Source organism: Protopterus annectens, chromosome 6.part0 (assembly GCF_019279795.1).
Source record: "Protopterus annectens isolate FY-2018-M chromosome 6.part0, PAN1.0, whole genome shotgun sequence".
NCBI lineage: Eukaryota > Metazoa > Chordata > Ceratodontiformes > Protopteridae > Protopterus > Protopterus annectens.
The window spans coordinates 1,449,822,907-1,449,842,289 of record NC_056737.1 but is presented as its reverse complement, the minus strand read 5'-3'; the positions used below and the strand labels follow the sequence as shown (position 1 = coordinate 1,449,842,289).

Genomic DNA, 19,383 nt, shown 5'->3' with positions numbered 1-19,383 from the left:
TTATGATCCTCAGGTACTTTTTCCTGTCTGGCTTCTTAAGGGCTGGAGGTTGAGAATCTGAGTCTGAGAAGCTGCTGTAAATGTGTCTAACAGGGCGGCTAAAAAGTACAGTTGTGTACACTCACCATAAATGTAGATGTTCGAGTGTGTTCACTGTTGCAGTCATCACACCAGGGTCATCAGCCTGCAGGTAGCCCTCAGTCGGCCCAAATACCAGAGTCTTGGTATTTCTGTGTCAGATGCTGTCTCTTCTTCCATAACGTCAGGTTGTCAGGGGTATAAAAACAGGCAGCCAACGCCATTACATCAGTTTTTCTTGCCCCAAATGTCAGGAGCCCCCAAATAGGGAGCTAGTATATGGTGTGGAAACCACCACCAGTAAAAAGTAAATACCAATACCATTAGGAATAGCTATAGAGAGGAGAGACAGAAAGACAGAGAAAACCAGGGGTCTGGAGGGAGGGAAACCAGGACTGCAATAGTGAATACACTAGAGCATCTACATTTATGGTAAGTGTACACAACTGTACTATGTTCTTCGTGTTTTACAGTTGCAGTCATTACACTTGGGTTGATTCCCAAAGCTGAAGAAGGGTGGAGGCAGTCAAGAAGAGTTAGGGCTGGCTAGTAGGCCCTGCAAGACTGCTGTAGCAAATCCTGCCCTGGATTTGGAAAAGATAGGTAAGTGGTAATGCTTGGTGAAGGTGTGTACAGAACTCCAGGTTGCAGCTTCCAGAATGTCCCTGGTAGGGACTCCCCTGAGAAATGCTGTAGAGGTAGAAGTAGCCCTAGTGGAATGTGTTCTGACCCCCTGAGGGGTTGGTTTTCCATGCTGCTTGTAGCAGAAATTAATGCAGTGTGCTATCCATTTGGAAATGGTTTGCTTAGAGGTGGTCTTGCCCTCTGCCCCTGTTGTAAAGCTGACTAGCAGCTGGTCAGATTTTCTGAAAGGCTTAGTCCTATCAAGGTAGAACCTGAGCTGTCTGTGCACATCCAAAGAGTGCAGGATCCTTTCCCCTTTATTCTGAGGGTTAGGGAAGAAGGTTGGAAAATGGATGGATTGGTTTAGGGCCACACTGGACACCATCTTAGGCATAAAGGACAGGTTAGTCCAGAGGGAAACCTTGTTAGCATGGAAGATAATAAAGGGTTCCACAGCAATCAGTGCCTGTAGCTCAGACACTCTTCTAGCTGAAGTGATGGCTAGAAGCAAGGCTGTTTTCCGAGAGGAATTTTAACTCGGTTGAAGCAGCAGGTTCAAAAGTGGGAACAGTAAGCTTTTCCAGTACAAAGTTAAGGTCCCAAGCAGGGGTGGGTGCTCTCCTTGGGGGCCTTAAGTTGTTGGCCCCTCTCAGGAACTGTTTGATGAGAAGGTGGCTCAGTATTGTAATGAGCCAAAATGGTAGAGGCATGAATCTTAATGGAGGAGAAGAATAGGCCTCTGTGGAGTAGCTCTGCTAGGTAATCCAGGATTAGTGGTAAGGAGGGCACTGCTGTGTCCTTTCCTTTAGACTGAATCCAAGAACAATATATTTTCCACTTTTCCGCATAGGATTTCCTAGTACTAGGCCTTCTGGCTTCAAGAATGACGTCCAGCACCTGTTTACTTAGGGTTGCTGGTGGAGTATTCAAGGAATAAGCCAGGCTGCAAGTTTTAGTGTTTGCAATTGTGGATGCAAAATCTGTCCCTCCTGCTGTGACAGCAGGGTAGGGGTCTGGTGTAGGTGCTAAGGTGGCACCGTTGTCAGGCTGCGCAGGAGTGGGTACCAGTGCTGACGTGGCCAGTCTGGGGCAGTCAGAATTGTCCTTGGCCTGTCTTCTTTTATCTTGAGTAGTACTCTTGAAAGAAGGGGCAGAGGGGGAAAGGCATAGATTGAGAGGTTTCCCTTTGAAATGATAGGGCATCCACCTTCCAGGCCCTGCTGTGAGGGTTCCTGGTGCAGAATTTGCTTAACTAGTGGTTGTGGGGGGAGGCAAAGAGATCCACCTCTGGGGTTCCTCACCTCTGGATCAGAAAGTTAAAGGTGCTGGGCTCCAATTTCCACTCGTGTGGGTCTAGGAGATTTCTGCTCAAGTCGCCTGCCAGTGAATTTTGTTTGCCTGGCAGGAATTGAGCTTGTAGATGGACTTGGTTGTCCAAAGCTGTGCTCCACAGAGTCATGGCTAACCTGCAGAGTGGGTAAGAATGGATTCCCCCTGCTTGTTTATGTACCACATAACTGTGGTGTTGTCTGTTTTTATCAGCCATTGTCCTGGAAGGATTAGGTATCTGAAAGCTGTCAGAGCACTCTGTACAGCTAGCATCTCCTTTTGGTTGATGTGCAGGAAAATTTGGCTTGGGTTCCAGTGGCCCTGAATGCATTTGCCAGCCATGTGGGCCCCCCATGCAGAGTCTGATGCATCTGTGGTCAGGGTTTGGGGTGGCTTGGGGTAGAGTAAAATGCAGTCCCTTGTTGTGGTTGCATGCTTCTGCCCACCAAAGGAACTCTGCCTTCAGACAAGGTATGATAGGAAACATTGTTTCCATGTCCTGAGAATGTTGGCACCAAAGATTTTATAAGCACTATTGAAGTTTCCTCATATGCAGTCTTGCATATAGAATTAGCAGAATACATGAGGCCATGAACCCTAGGGCTTGCAGTATTTTTCTTTCAGTTAGCTGGGTTCTGGTGGCAATTTGCTTGAAGTAGTCTGTCAGATAGACCTGTTTTTCTGAAGTGAGAAATGCCAACTGGGAAGTTGTGTCCAAGCTTGTTCTCAGGAATACAATCTTTTGATTGGACACCAGTTGTGACTTCTTTTCATTGATGGTGTACCCCAATGAAGTGAGAAGGCTTTTTACAGATGCCAGGTGCTGAAGCAGCAATTCCTGGCTGTCCGTCTGAATCAGGTAGTCGTCCAAGTATGGGTAAATTTGGATATTTCTCTGCCTGCAGTATGTAATGGCTGGAGCCAGGCATTTTGTGAATACCCTGGGCGCAGCAGATAAGCCAAAGGGAAGTGCAGTGAACTGATAATGCATAGATCCTGTCCTGAAACGTAGATATTTCCTGCATGATTCCCTGATGGGGATGTGCAGATAAGCTTCTTTTAAGTCTAGGGTGACTAACCAGGCATTCTTGGCTAGCATAGGGAGAAGCTGTTGCAGTGTAAGCATCTTGAATTTTGGGACCACCAGGAAGGTGTTGAGAATTGAAAGATCCATGATTAGGCACCAAGAGCTCTCTTTCATGGGTATCAGGAATAGTCTGGAGTAGAAATCCTGACTCCATTGTTCTACTGGAACTGGCTGAATAGCTCTGATGTTGAGCAGGGAAAGAACTTGGTTTTGAGCCTCTGCCCACTGGTTTGGAGGAAGGTCTGAAAATCCGCTTGGGGTTGGCAGTGAATGGAAATAAAATCTGTACCCCTGGGATACATTGTTGAGGACCCATTGGTCCTGAGTGATGGACATCCCATTTTTTGCATGAAGGGCAAGTTTTCCTTCTAGGGACACAAGCAATTGGGCAGGGCTGGGAATTAGAGTTGAGAAGTCATTGTAAACTTTTTCCATAGGGAGGTGGCTTACCACTCTCTGTTTTAGGGGTGGGAGCACTCCATTGCTTAGATATCTGTATACCCTGAGACTGTAGTCTGGGTGGTCTGTTTCCCCTGGGTCATGTTTGGGAAGGCCTGGAGGGGGCTGGAAAGGACCAGTGTTTTGAAGGGCAATGCCTACTGAATCGAGGTGGTTGCACTTGTAAGAATTCTTTAACAGTTTGCATAGATTTAGATTTTTCTTCCATCTTTTTAAGAACAACTTCTGCTTTGGTGGCAAACAAAACGTCCTTATTTAAAGGAGCGTCTAGTAATTTGGATTTGACATGATCTGGCAAGGTCTGCTCCTTCAGCCAAGCATGTCTTCCTAATACAGAGGCAGTGACTGCAGCCCTGCAAGATGCTTCTAGGGCATCAAAACCACACTGCAAAGTATGCTTACTAACTTGGTTTGCAGAATACATAAGCTCTTGCAAATCTTTATTTTCTGCGCAATCTGAAAATATTATAATGTTTTGTTCAATGAGCTCCATAATATGTTGCTGGTACTTCAGCATGTGAAACTGGCAATTCAATGCTCTGATAGCAAGAGTTGCAGAGGTATATACCTTTCTTAGAACATCTGTCTAAAGCTCTGGAATCCCTGTCCGAAGGGGTAGGATTTTTGGCTGTAGTAGCTTTAATACCTTTAGGTCTCTGGAAAATGATCTCTGGATCAGCAGTAGGATTCTTGAAAAGAAACTTGTGGGAATCTGGTACTCTGTAGTACCGGTCAGGTTTCCTAGGGGCCGGAGGTAAGGTGTCTGGAGTAAGACTGGATTCTATGATCCACAACACAGCTAATGGCCTGTGCTGAGGTAGCTCTAAAAATTCTCCGAGTCTCTTTTTGGACTGAGGATAGTCTTGGAATTCCCAATGGAAATGCTCTCTTAACATATGCAGGGTTTCACCAAAAGAGAAATCCTCTGGAGGGGAGGCAGAGGGAATGGATTCCTCTGCATCTGAATCCTCACAGGCTAAGGGCATGTCCTGATAATCAGAAAGGTCAGAGTCATCGGACTCCTGGTCTGTAGAATCTGAAGGGAACTGAATTCTTTGTCTCTTAGCAGGGGAAGGCTGGCTTCCCCTAATTAGCGTTATAAGGTCTTCAGCCACTCTAAGCATTTGTTTTTGTGGCATGGGGGCCTGAGCATGTGCTTTAGTCATCGGTTTTCTAGATGTAGTGCATACTCTGGGCCTAGGAAACTCGGTAGTTTTGGCTAAAAAAGAAGTCACAGGTTTGATTTGAACATCGGTAGGTCGGAAAACACCCTCAGAAGTCGGTGCCTGCACACCGGCTCCGGACCCATCCAAGGTAGAGACATCCGCTGGTTCTATAGTCGAAGAAGCATCTCGTGGCATACCGGACTCCAAATTGGTCTCAGCAGAGGCCTGCGAATCCATAGAAATGGGCATCAGGGGCTACAAAGGAACCTCACTAAGTACCGGCGCACTGGCGACTAGCTTAAGAGAAGCTTCGTCGGCAGTTATGGACCTATGCGGTCTGTCTCTGTCTTTATCCTTACGTTTTTTCAAAAGATCTGTAGTCGGATGGCTTACCAAAGCCATTTCGGAATACGGAGATAGAGAGCAAAAAACTTTAGCAACAAAAATAGCCCGACAACGAATGGCTCTGGAGTTAAACAAGGCACAAAACTGACAGCGAGGGACATCGTGGTCTGGGCGTAAACAGGTGACGCAGTAAGAATGAAAATTTCTGTGAGGTATTTGCTTTCCACGGGCAAGACAATTGTTAACTTTTTCTGACATCAGTTAGAGCAAGAAAAAAGGATCCCCAAAGGGGTACTTAGCTTTAGAAGACTTCAGGATTATCAACTCGAAAAATGAAAATTTCAGGTAGCAGCCGACTGGCACTTGCAAACTGCTTCTGCTTTGGGCTCCCCCTCGGCAAGAAAGACTGATGTAATGGCGTCGGCTGCCTGTTCTCCTGGCGTCATGGAAGAAGCGATAGCCTCTGATGTAGAAATACTAAGACTTTGGTATTTGGGCCGACTGAGGGCTACCTGCAGGCAGATAACCCTGGTGTGATGACCGCAACAGTGAAACACGAAAAAGATCAGGAGGGACTGCAGAATCTCTAGGTGAGTACATCTGCAACAGTTTGTAATACCTCTTTTGAACGTCTGAGACTTGAGAACAATCAGTATTGCAGCATACGGACCATTATAGCCCCAAAGGATAATTCCTCAAAAGTAGAGTCAGGGGACAAAGAATCTTCTTCATCAGACCCTAAAGGCAAAGGAGGGTGTACTTGGTTGTGTCTAGCACCTAAACAAAAAGGGCACTTCTTGTGTCAGTAATTATGGGGCAATCTGCCTCCCACACTCACATTTCTCCTTCCTGAATAAAATGAAAAACAACAGGTTATTCCAAGTATAAAAATACTACCTCAGTGATAAGGAAGAACATTTGTAGGGCTATGAATGATTACTGCTGCAACAGCCTTGGCTACATGGGTTGTATCCTTCTAAGAATACAACAGCCAGTCAGCTTCCAAAGCTTTCCGGGTACCTTTCATGCACCCAAACAGTTATCTCAGGCTCAGCTGACTGAAAGTCAGGTTTAGCCATAAAGCACTTCACAGCATTCATGTTGACAGAGAGGGGAGTCTAAAGCCCTGAGAGGACAATGCTAGATACATAGCAAAAAAAAGTCCACACGTCAGAATAAAAACATACAAAAAATAAGGGAGATGGAGGGAGGAAGTGGCTACTGCAGCAGTGACCATTCAAACATATATTGGCAAGTTTAATAATAAAAATGTACAATGCTCTTCATCGCTGCTGCAGCAGCCTTAGCTAAATGGGTAGATTACTATAGCTTAAACTGTTTGGAAGGAGGAAGGATCAGGGTTCAGGAGCTCCTCAAGAATGGTCCAAGCAAAGCCTGTCCTCAAAATGAGGAAGTTTTGTTTATAGTGTTTGTGCACAGAGGAGCAAGTTGCTGCTTCAAAAATACTTCTAGCACCCAACTCTTTAAAAAAGGCCAAAGATGAAGCCAAGGCCCTGAAAAGGTAAGCCTTGATCCAGCCTGGAATTGTTTTCCTGTGGTGGGTATAACCAAAAAAAAAAAAAAAAAAAAAAAAATGGCATGAGACAGACATTTTGAAATAGTCAGTTTGACACTTTGTCCTTTTTTCTTAACCTTCACGCGAAATCAACAATTGATCAGAAGTTTTGAAAGATTTTGTTCTGTCAAAGTATTCCCAGAGTTGCCTGCTGATATCCAAGGTTATGAAGTATTCTTTCTCCCTCATTTTAGGTTCTGGAAAGAAAACAGGGAGATGGATAGCTTGGCTTAAGGTAAACTTGGTAACAATTTAGGAATAAGTGAAGGATTACTTCTTAAAGAAACCCCATCTTTGTTGAAAATGAAATAGGGCTGACCCACCAAAAGAGCTTGCATCTCAAGATACTCTTCTTGCAGAGGAAGAACAATTAGTAAGACTGATTTCCATGTCTTATACCACCTTATATCAGCCTGATGAGCTAGTTCAAATGGAACAAGAATTAGTTTTTCTAACACAAAATTAGGATCCCAAGGAGGAGGCACCAGTTTCCTAGTAGATTTCTTATGCAACACCCCCTCCCAAAACATTTTCACAAAACATAACACTGAAAGAGGGGGATCCACAAGCAAACATGCTGAAATGGCTAAAATATTAACCTTGACTGAAGAACATATTAGCCCTGATTAAGTACTGGTTCTTTTGTTAGCACCAAGTAAAAAAACTTTTTCCATTTGCTAATATGTGAATTTCTAGTAGCAAACTATCTTACCTCCTTTAACACCTGCTGTACATCCTTGAAGAAAAATTCTATCATCCAGGCAGTCAGTTCTAGCTGTTTGGCATGGGATATATCAAACACCCCTGTTCTTGTGTGAATACAGCCAGTCAGTGAGGAAGAATGTGGTAACTGCCCAGGCCATTTCCAAAAGAAGGGAGAATCACTCTTGCTTGAGCCAGAAAGAAACTATCACAATGGTCTTTGGAGAGTCCTCCTTAATCTTCAGAATGACACTGGATATTAGTGAAAGAGTGAAAAAGCATACAGAAACATTTGTGTCCATGCAAAAGAAAAAGCATACGTCTTCCAGGCCTTCTTGCATGGAGTCCCGGAGCAGAACTTTGCCAACTGACTGCTGAGAGGTGAGGCAAATAGATTTATTTGAAGTGTTGCCCACGGCTGGATCAATTTATGGAAGATCTCCCCCCTCCCAATTCAATTTCCATTCTTAAGGGTCTGTACTCAGCCTACTCAGCTTGTCTGTCACACAGTTTTGCTCTGACAGAATGTAAGATACCTGAAGAGTGAGATTGTGTTGAAAAGCTGTATTCTAGGACACTATGATTAGTCTGCTCAAAGGGTAAGATCTGGCTCCCCCCAACTCTTGCTTATGTACCACAACACTGTGGTGTTGTCTGTAAACACTTGAAGAGGTAACAAATGGTTAAAGAACTGAAAGCTAACATCTTATTTTTCATGCTTATGTGCTTTTGACTATCTTTTTTGTGCACTTTTATCACCATAGACACTGGTCCCCATGCAAAGTCTGATGCGTCAGTTGTGACCGACTGTGCTGGAGCAGGAAGAGAGAATGGGAGACATGGATTTTGAGAAATTTGGTGTCCCACCAGAAAATCTCCCTTTTCACAAACTCAAAATTGGAATTTAAAAAGTCAAAGGATGCCGAAGCTGGAACCAAAGAGATTTTAGGTACGACTGAATTTTTCTCATGAGAAGTCTTGCAACAGGAGGTCCAGAATCCTGACGAATTGCATTGCTGAGACAGAAATCTATAAGGAATAAGTAAGGTAAAGATCTACATACAGATCTATTTTTTCCTGTGGAAGCTCTCTGAACTGACATGTCCAGGAGACACCGCAGGAAAACAATCCTGCGAGGAGGAGTCAGACAAGACCGTTCTAAGTTCTCTTGGAATCCCAACCTGTATAAGAAATCCCTGATCTAATTGAGAAATTCCCAATACTTTGAAAAGGCTCTGGAAAGATAAAGCAAGTTGGCTAAATATGGAAAAAATGTGAATATCTTATAGTCTGCAGTGGGCTATCGCAGTAGCCAGACACTTTGAGAGCACCTTTACAGCAGTAAATAGACTAAAGCGTGGCATACAGATCTGATCAGGTTTTTTTGTGTCTGGATCACAATAAGAAACTTCTGAAATCTAAATATATACATTATGCATCTTTTCAATCTAAAATCACTAGAAAACTCAAACAAGGAATAACAGGTAACAAGTTATGAACAGACAGCATTTTAAACTTGGGAACTATCACAAATGAACTCAAAAAGAAAAGATGCAAAACTGGTCTCAAAGAATCTTCTCTCCCTCTGGCACCAGAACAACCTGGAATAAAACCCCACCCTTAAATAAGGGAGAGGGACAGCTTCTATCACCTTCTGAGCAAGAATTTGCAGAATGACAGTACTGAAAAGAGATGCTCGGTCTGGTGGATGAGGAAGACTATACTGAAAGGCAAGGAGAGACTCCCACTTCCATCTGTAACCTTGGTGGATTAACGGAAGCCATTTTTTTTTAAACAATCTGTTGCCAAAGATAGAAATGAAGGCACAGACTTACTGGAGGGATTAAGGGACTACCAAAATGAGAGGGAGGGATGGAAATCCTTTACATAGTCATTTATTAGATTCTTTGTTCTGTGGGATTCCTGCTTTCTTTTAGGTACCTCCTTGCCATTGCTTTTTAAACATTTACTTTCCAGTGGCTTGCTACAACTGTTTATTTTGCTTTTTAAAGAAAGGTTGTGGAGGGATCATTGAATTTCTTGGCAAATAAAGAAAGGCTAAAAAATCTGAAAAATCCATTGACTAAGCTTTCCTCTCTCATCACACTTTTAATGACATCTGCAGAGAGTTCAAAAACAAGTTTTCTATCCAAGGGAGAATTTAAAATCTCATTTCTGACATTCTCTGAAAGGTTTTGAGAAAGCAACCAGGCAAAGCTTCACAAAGTGGTAGCAGCCCTGGAAGTGGCATCAACAGAATCATGAGCACATTTCAAACAGTGGGAAAACACCAAATTGTACAAGGCAGATTTGTCCCACAAGAATAAACAGATGACAAAATATTCCCCACATTCTCACAGGAGGCAAAGATAAACATCAATATATGAGCTTGACAGTTGAGAACTCTAAAAACAAGTGTTGCAGAAGAACTTGCTCTCCATATTTAATTAACAAAAGCCTTCCCATTTGCATCAGAATGAGAGGGATCACTAATAATTGCTGGGTCAGATCTGGGATGAGTGTATAAAATCTTAAAAAGGCAGAGGCATTTTTTAAAGACTATCTGCTTTCATGGTGGCAGGAGGCTGGCAGTCAGGAAACTGCATGTAGTTACAAAAACGTCCTCCAAAGCAGTCACAACGGGAGGAATATGAGATGGTTCTGGAAATTTAGCTGTAACAAATCATGCTACTTCCCAAGGGGCTGAGAAAGATCATAATTTTCACAGTGAAACAACTGATTCTAAAATTGTTTCAGAGAAAGAGAATCCTTCAAAACTGCTGTCTGAGGTCATACTCTCCTCAGAATCTGAATTAGAATTCTGTGAAAATAACACAATCTGTGCTTTCACAAACATTTTGAGGTTTAAGCTATTGAATCCCTTCAGAAAAACAAGAATCCATTTTTCTTTTACCAGAAACAGCCACATAGGAAAGGACAAGAGTCTGTAACAAAACCCTGAACTAAGCCTAATAAACAACTCCTGTCTAGCGTAACTGAGCCAGGAGATGACACTTAAGCTTTTGTTTCTTTTTGCTGAGACCCACTTTCAGCAGCAAAAAACCTCCCCAGGGATGGGCACAGCTTTCTGGCTATGCACAGTGGCAATCAGTGTCCCCTAACCCAGGGACAACAAGATCTGCGTTCCCCTTACCACCAAGGGCACTCAAATAGTTGCATAGGATGTGTGTTGTGATCCCTGGTCCATTGTGGCTATAGAGATTCCACCTGCAGGACCCAAGGAAAAAGCTAAGTGATGTGAAGAAGCAGCTTAGTTCCCAGCAAAATCACTCATCTGTAGCGGAGGCATTTTATCAGCCAGGTGTGGTGACCGTCTTCTTTTTGTGACTGAAAGAAGGTAGAACCACAGCATTGGTAGACTATTTTATGGTTAAGCTGAAAAAGGTGCTTAATTCCAAGCCTTGTACCAATAATAAGTAAAACAAATAAATTGCAAAAGGCAACTTTTTCCCATTAAAATGCAGTAAAAATAACTTTAAACACCTACCCAGTCTCCCAAAACTAAACTAACACAATGTTTACCACAGAAAAATTAGAGTACAGTTTTAACAACTTTTCACCACAAAAGGATAAAAAGAAAAGTCACATGACAGTCATTAAAAAACTTTTATCCAAGCTAAATTTAAAAGTTTTACAAAAAGTAATGTGTTCTGTCAAAAAGTAAAGTGGTATTTTTTTTTACTCCCGAATTTAAATTATCTGCAAATGAATGGAACAGGGTTAGCTGACCCTTGAAAACTAGCAGAAAATTACTTTCTTTGGTGGCAGAAAAGCTCTGTAGGGGCTATGCACCAAAACTAGACTTTTAATCAGCTCAGCTCTAGCTGAATAACATTTCAGGTATGTGGAAGATGCAGTGAAAGCTTTGGAAGCTTGGCCAGTGGTGTAACATACAACCCAAACTGCTAAGACTTCTGCAGCAGTGATCAAATGAAGCACACTTAACGTGAATCTTCACAGTGGATATATTCTGTATCCAGGTGAAGTGTAAATTCATTATTAAGGCTCTAAAACAGCAGCTCCTCATTTAAAGGTGCATCAGGAAGCTAATCTTTGGCATCCTCTAGCAAGGGTTGGTGCATTAACCAGGCATGTCTTCAAATTACTGAACCCAAAGCTGCAGTCCTGGTTGCTGCATCCACAGCATCATATCTACCCTTCATACAGTATTTCATCACCTGACTGGCCATTTGGGTGAACTCCATCCATTTTGTCCTCTGGCCTCCATCAGACACTACCCCCTAGTGTTTCTCTAAGTTGAGCTTATAGTACCATTCGAAGCTTGGCTACAAGTCTGATAACAATGGCCCTAACGGCCAGGGTGTCAAAAGTATAAATTTTCTTCTCAAATCTGTCTAGCACTAAAATGTCCTTATTATTTGAGAGATCATTTGTGAGGTTAGTTGGAGCAGGAACAAATCTGGACCCCTTGTCTGCATCCACAGAACAGGCAACAGTTAAATCTGTCACAGAATTCTTAAAAATGTACTTTGGGGATTCTTGAACCATAAGAAAGCGTATTTTTTAAAGAATTCTTAAAAATGTACTTTGGGGATTCTTTAACCACAAGAAAGTGTATTTTTTAAAGGAGCAAGAGGGTTGTGTGTCTGGCTCCTGTAAAGAGTGCCAGAAAGGCATCTTCCAGATCTCCTCTAAGACAGAAGGAATGTCCGTAGGTTTAGTGTCATCTAGGTTCAGTGAGTCAAAGTCTCTCTCTTGAGTCTTCCATCTGAAATGCTTCATCTTGTTAAGATTTTATCTAAGTGAGATTTTCTGTGTGGGAAAACCAGAGGAAATAGTATTTTCTGTGTCAGTGTCATATCTTGGGGGGAGGCTTCTGGAAAGTCTCATCCAGGTCCCCCCATCTGAGAAGTCAACCTCAACTTTAGCAGGAAAGTGTTCTCTCTCTACAGATTAGATTGCTCTACTTACGTGCAAACATATGGCCAACATCAGCGAAAAAAAAAAAAACAAAACAAACAAAAAAAAAAAAACATTTTATCTATACCATGGGTTATATTAGAAACACTAAAAAAAGGAAAAAGATGCTCTACGGTGGGATACGTATCTTGCCCTTAGCATGACAGCAGGGTAAAGTATGCCAGAAAGCAGATACAAGCTCTATGATGCACAGCGAACTGCAGCAAGAAAGATCCAATATGGCATGGACGGATGTGAATTTTATAACGGAAGCATCCTGAGGTCTGCAAGGGGAGGACATCAGCCGCATCTGGAATGGGAAGGGTTCTGAGTTCCAAAAGTTGGCCCAGATGTCCAAACCTTCTACAGCAGAACTTCTGGTAGTTAGAACTACTGCAATACTGATATAAATAAAGAACATCTTCAAACTGCCATTTCCAACATTCTAAAATCTTACAACGGACATGCATAGTCCACTTCTAATCATTCCTGTCTAAAATTCTGTGCACCTTGTCTGATGGGAGATGCTCTAAAGATAACGCCTTTCTATTGCCTCTGTCACCAGATCTAATATTCCAGGGTCTCTATAAAGTTGGTCCTCCTTGGGCCAGCATACTTCAAAATCTGGGTTTAAGAAGTTTTTTATATTATACTTATAATCTTAGGAACAAAGTGTGTGTGCACAAGCGACTATATTTTATATATATATATATATATATATATATATATATATATACACACACACACACACACACATATATATATATATATATATATACACACACACACACATATATATATATATATATATATATATATATATATATATATATATATATATATGTATACATATATGCATATACACACATATAAACATATAAATAAATCTGATGAAGGGATGCAGAACCCGAAAGCGCATACCTTATTTTTATGTTAATTTTGTTTTATGCCTTTGAGTTTTTTAACAGCTTTTTAACAATTAAAAGTGGATGCTCTGTATCTTTAGCCTGGTGACTGCAGTGTTTCATTTTCATGTTATAGCTGTTATCACTGGTCCTGGAATTTTTGGATTTTTACACACACACACACACACACACACACACACACACACACAGGCATACAAGTGCATGTGCACATGTGCATACATATGAATATGTGTGTGTGTGTGTGTGTGTGTGTGTGTGTGTGTGTGTAAGAGACACAGAGAGAGAGAGCATGGGGGAGCATCCAGAACTGCAGCTCTTCTGCCCTATTAAATTCATATTACCGTTTTAAGGCCACCACCTTCCATACATAGAAATCCTTTAAGCTGAACTTAAAACACTCCCTCATTAAATTCTCTCTTCAAAAGAAACATATTTGGGGAGTAGAACCAGATAATATGCTCTCCACTTCCTTGGTGTTGTAGCCAAAAGGTGAGGAGATCCATAGATCCTCATCAAATACAAGTGAGCTTCTTCATCTAAGTCTGACTCAAAAGAACTCTGTGACGACATTCCCTCTTATTGTCTTGCTAAAGGAGCTACAGTTGACAAGAAAGGTTGGGCCAATCAAGGGATAATTCTGTACAAGTTACTAAATATTCCTAGGCAAATTTTTGATGAGCATTTAGCCTTCTGACAATAAACTTCCAAAGAAAGCAGATGACTACTAAACCAGAACGCTGAACAAGTGGGTCTTCTGGAGTTTCTCACACCTAAACACTTGGTATATCTTGGTGACAGAACTCTTCTGATGATGCAAAAGAAATTTGCCAAGGATAAACCTATGCTGTGGGTGCCAGAAAACTGACAATTGGCCTTGTAGACATGTATGTTTCACTATAGGTCTGGCCTGTTGTATGGGACAAAGTCATTTTCAGCTCTAGCAGTATCAGAAGAGATGGGGGCTCAGCTTTTGTGCTTCACTGGATATGAAGCAGTCAATCCATTCAGTGGGGCTGGCAAGGTTACCATACCTCTTACTCCCTTGTCTGCTGATTCCTTCAGTATTTTCTTCAAATTGCTCACATTTTGGTGTCGCTGCTTCTTATTAATATTTTTTTTTCGCATTTGATTGACAGCAGGAGAATCTCCAATACTAGCGGGCACCCTTTGTTCATAGGTTGGTACTAGGCTATCGGCCCTAGGGCCTATGCAAGCCTAGCCATAACAATTCCCAATTCCCTGGATATTTCTTCCCACAATATTTACTTCTCCGGGCCCCTGTCTAGCAGGGCAACTGACATGATCCCAGGGTGAATTTCCTATCTCCCATCCAATCATCAAGGTTCCTTTTGAAGACGGCCAATGAGGCGCTCTGCTTGATATGTATGGGCAGTCTATTCCAGAGTATGGGGAGTCTCTCTGTCAGGAACCTATCCCTCCAGCATGTTTTGTTCATTGTGATGACAAGGTTTAGATCCCTGGATTGTGTGGCTCTGAGGGATTGGGACTTCTTTAAGTGGAGCATGTCCAACAGCTCAGGGTTTGACATGGCCTTGTATGTTAAGCAGAGATCGCCTCTGAGTAGACGATATGCCACATAGTATAGCTGGAGTTTTTTTTAGACGGTCAGCATATGGCATCTGCTTTAGGCCTGTGATTCTTTTAGTGAGGTATTCCTGTGGCCTTTCCAGCTGTTGCAGATGTCTTGTGAGGTACATACCAAACAGGGCATTATACTCTATAATGGGTCTAATGAGGGATGAGTACAGTGGGACAATGACCTCCTTTTTTCTGGATGAAAAGCCCTTAGTGATGAGGTGTGCCACATAGAAGGATTTCCTGACTGTTGTGGCAATGTGGTTATCGAAAGTGAGACCACTGTCCACCTGTGTCCCTAAGTCTCTCATCACACTTTCGATGTTTAGCATCCTGCCACCTATGTGGTAATTCATGGGTACATGTTTTTTTCCAAAGGGGATAACTATACATTTCTTGGCATTAAGCTTGTGCCCATGGCTCTGGCACCAGGCATCTGTTTCTGTAAGGCCTTTTTGTATAATAACCACATCATTTGAGGATTCAATAATGGCTCCCAGTTTGCAGTCATCTCCAAACTTTGTTAGCCAGAGTCCCTTAGTGTTGGCCTGTACTTCAGAGAAGTAGATGCCAAACAAGAGTGGTCCCAGGACTGAACCCTGAGGTACTCCACTTATCACTTGTCTGGAGCTGGATTTTGGAGTCGGCTACTTTTACAGTCTGGGTTCTGTCAGTAAGCCAGTTGGCAACTCATCGAGTGACGTAGGGATTTATGCCCAGCTTAGTAAGTTTATCTATAATTCCAGAGTGGGGGATGGTGTCGAAGGCTTTGGCAAGGTCCAGATAGGCTGTGTGGACCACCTTACCCTCGTCCACAGCTCTGGAGACTGATTCGAAGAAGTCAATCAGATTCAGGAGACAAGATCGGCCCTTCACAAATCCAAACTGGGTGGGGTCCAGTGTTTGAAGGTTGCCAATGTCTTTGTTTATAAGTTCCATGATAATGCGTTCCATGCTCTTGCAGATCAGGCTTGTCAGACTGATGGGACGGTAGTTCCCGGGATCCAAGGCGGATCCTCCCTTGTGGAGTGGGATAACTGTAGCTGTGCACCACTCAGTGGGCACGAAGCCTGAGGTGAGGCTATAATTAAACATGACACTTAGGTGAGGTGCCAGTTCATTTTGTAGTTCATGTAGTACACAGCCTGGGATGTCATCTGGTCCCATGGATGCTGTATTCTTAGCTTTGGAGAGTGCGGTTTCTGCCTGTATGGCCGTGATTATAGGAATTTGGCAATCTTTTGGTATTGAGATGGGCCCTTTACGGGGTGAGAGGGGGGTGAAATTGGCACTAAATTGATCTGCCAGGATATTGGCAATATCCTTGGGATCAGTATACTTAATGCCATTCTGTAGTAGCTCAGAGCAGATCTGAGCATTGCCATTTAGATTCTTGACATAACTATAGAATGCCTTGTGGTTGTCTTTGGAATCTTTGGCAATTTTATTTTCGTAACTAGCTTTTGAGGATTTTATGAGGGATCTCAGCTTCTTACTGAGGCTGGTGAGGGAGTTTTTTGCATCCTGGGATTTTCCTCTTTTCTGCAACAGTTTCTTCCTTCTGTTTTATAGTTTGTTTATAGCAGGGGACCACCAGATTAGCTTCCTTTTTTGGAGAAGAGCATCTTGGTTCTATTTGGGACGGCAAGATTCATGCACGAGTGGATGAGCTCGTACAGTGCCTTAGTGTAGGATTCTGCAGTCGAACTTCCAGATCCTGTCTGCGTGGGTGTTGTGAAGTTTATCACTTCTGACTTCAGTAGCATGAAGTTGGCTTTGGAGAAGTTTTTTAAGGAGGTTTCCTTACTGGGGGGTGGGGGTGGGATGTGGATGTCAAAGGTGACTTGCTTATGGTCAGACCTGACCAATGAGGGGGTGACCACTGGTGTGGAGCGTCTATCTCCCATGTTGGTAATGACCAGGTCTAGGATATTGGCTCCCCTGGTGGGACAATGGATTAGTTGATCCAGGGCGTTGGAATTTATGAATTCCATGAACCGTTGGGAAAAGGAGTTAGTACCCGAGTAGTTTTCCCAATTAATGGCAGGGTAGTTGAAATCACCCAGTATTACGGTGTTTGGTCGTATCTTAATATTTTGCAGTATGTTTAGAAAGGTGTAGTGAGAATCTTGGGGCATGGTGGGGGATTTGTAAGCAAGCTACAATTTGGATTGCAGTCTTACCTAGTGTTAGTTGCACCTGGAGAATTTCAGATGCATTGTGTTGGGCAATTAGCCTGGAGGTGTGAATATCCTTGGTGAATATGGACACTCCTCCACCTTTAGTGTTTCGGTCTTGGTTTTGGGGCCATTTTGTGCCAATATCCCTAGCTTTTCCTGTTAACTGAAAGCCCATACATTTTTCTCCTTTTGAAAGAGTATATTTTTTAATTAATTAAAGGTAACATAGTACTCGCAAGTAGAGATGCTTTGCACTCATACAATAAAGGCTTTATACATAGTAATTCAAGGTAAAAATCTTTCTTCCAAAGGCATACTTACTGTTTTTTTCCTGGGTTCAATGTGAACACTTAAAAGGAAAAAGCCAAAGAAAAATCAAAGTTCAATCAATATTATAAATAAGTCAATTTCAGCAACTCAAAAAGACAAAAAAATGTTTCCAGACTGGGTACTCACTGTTTGAAAGTAAATGTGGAAAGGACCAGTGGAAAGATCATGACCAATTACATCTTGTGGCAAAAAAAAAAAATAATTCAAAATGGTGAGGGCTTCTCTCTCTTTAGCCATACTACAGAATGATATGCTGGACAAGGGAAGGAGCAGATTCACTGAGCAGATGTCTGAAAGTTCTGGAACCCATACTGAAGGGGCAGATGTATGCCTGTGGCTAATTTCCATGAATGAAAAACAGAGAAACTAGTGGTCTTAAAACTTCATTGATGAGCTCAGTCACAGGGTTCATGAATTTTGTAAATTATTGTGACTGCGCTCATCAATGAAGATTTAATACCACTAGTTTCCCTGTTTTTTTTTCCCTCAACACTCATGGTGGTGAGGTGGGAACTTGATAGATTCCTCTGTGCTTGTTCATTTTTTTTTTTTTTATTTCAATGAATAAACAATCTACAGCAGTGATTCTAGAGAGAAAAATTGCACAGGACACTAAGGATAATCACAAGGCTTTCTTTAGTTATGTTGGGAACCTGGGTGGGAATTCCCAGATATGCTCAGAATTAGTCCAAAATGACAAAAAATACACCGAACCCACAGACATCGCCAACATCCTAGCTGACAGGTTCAGCGCAAACGTCTCCCCCCCTCCCCACCAAAAGGGCGAATATCTATCCCAGCAGAGTGCTGCCCCCCTGACATCTCAGATGCTCAGGTAAGAGCCACCCTCTCCAAAGCAAAAAACACAGCATCAATGGGACCAGACGGTGTCCCGGGCTGTGTCATACATGAACTCCAAGAAGAGCTAAACCCAAACATAAAACTACTGTTCAATCTCAGCCTTACTACAGGATATGTATCCAAAGAGTGGCGTACAGCAACAGTGGTCCCTCTCCACAAAGGTGGTGCCTCAACGGATCCTGGAAACTATCGCCCCATAAGCCTGACTAGCTTGGTCTGCAAAGCTATGGAAAGGATCATCATGAACCTCCTAAATAAAGATATTGGGGACCTACAGACACTGGATCCTACCCAGTTCGGCTTTGTTAAGGGCAGATCCTGCCTCTTAAACCTGGTTGATTTCTTTGAAACAGTCACCAAGGCCATTGACGAGGGGAAGGTGGTCCACACAGCCTACCTGGACCTTGCAAAAGCATTCGATATAATACCCCACTCGGGCATTATAGATAAGCTCACCAGCTTAAATATAAACCCTTATGTCACTAGATGGGTTGCAAACTGGCTCAAGGACAGAACCCACATGGTTAGAATTGCTGGAGCCATGTCAGACTCCAAACCAGTTACAAGTGGCATCCCACAAGGCTCAGTCCTGGGACCTCTTGTTCGGTATATATTTCTTGGAGGTACAGGCAAACACAGAAGGACTGTGGCTGACCAAGTTCACAGATGACTGCAAACTGGGCGCCATAATCGACTCTCAAGCTGACACAAGCATCCTCCAAAAGGGCCTCATAGAAACAGACAACTGGTGCCAGAGCCATGGCCTCAAGCTAAACGCCAAAAAGTGTATAGTCATCCCCTTTGGCAAAAACAAAGTACCCACAAATTACCACATAGGTGGTAATCCATTAAGTACAAAAGAAGTAATTAGGGACCTGGGGACCCAAGTTGATAGCAATCTCTCATTTGACAACCACGTGGCCAAAGTGGTTAGAAAAACATTTTATATAGCCCACCTAATCATGAAGGGATTCACATCTAGATCAGGGAGGTCATCGTGCCTCTTTACTCATCCCTCATCAGGCCCATAATTGAGTACAATGCCCCTTTTGGGATGTACCTTACCAGACACCTGTAGCAACTGGAAAGACCCCAAAAATACCTCACCAAGAGGATCAAAGGGCTCAAACAGATGCCATATGCTGCCCGGTTAAAGAAACTCCAGCTCTACTCAGTGGCATAC

At 42.7% G+C, this 19,383-nt stretch overlaps 1 protein-coding gene across 1 annotated transcript in view; it reads right to left on the bottom strand.

The window, feature by feature from the left end:
* Positions 1–19,383, bottom strand: part of SPOPL (speckle type BTB/POZ protein like) — a 771,896-nt gene that overhangs the window by 110,866 nt on the left and 641,647 nt on the right. The gene's annotated exons all lie outside the window — the stretch shown is intronic.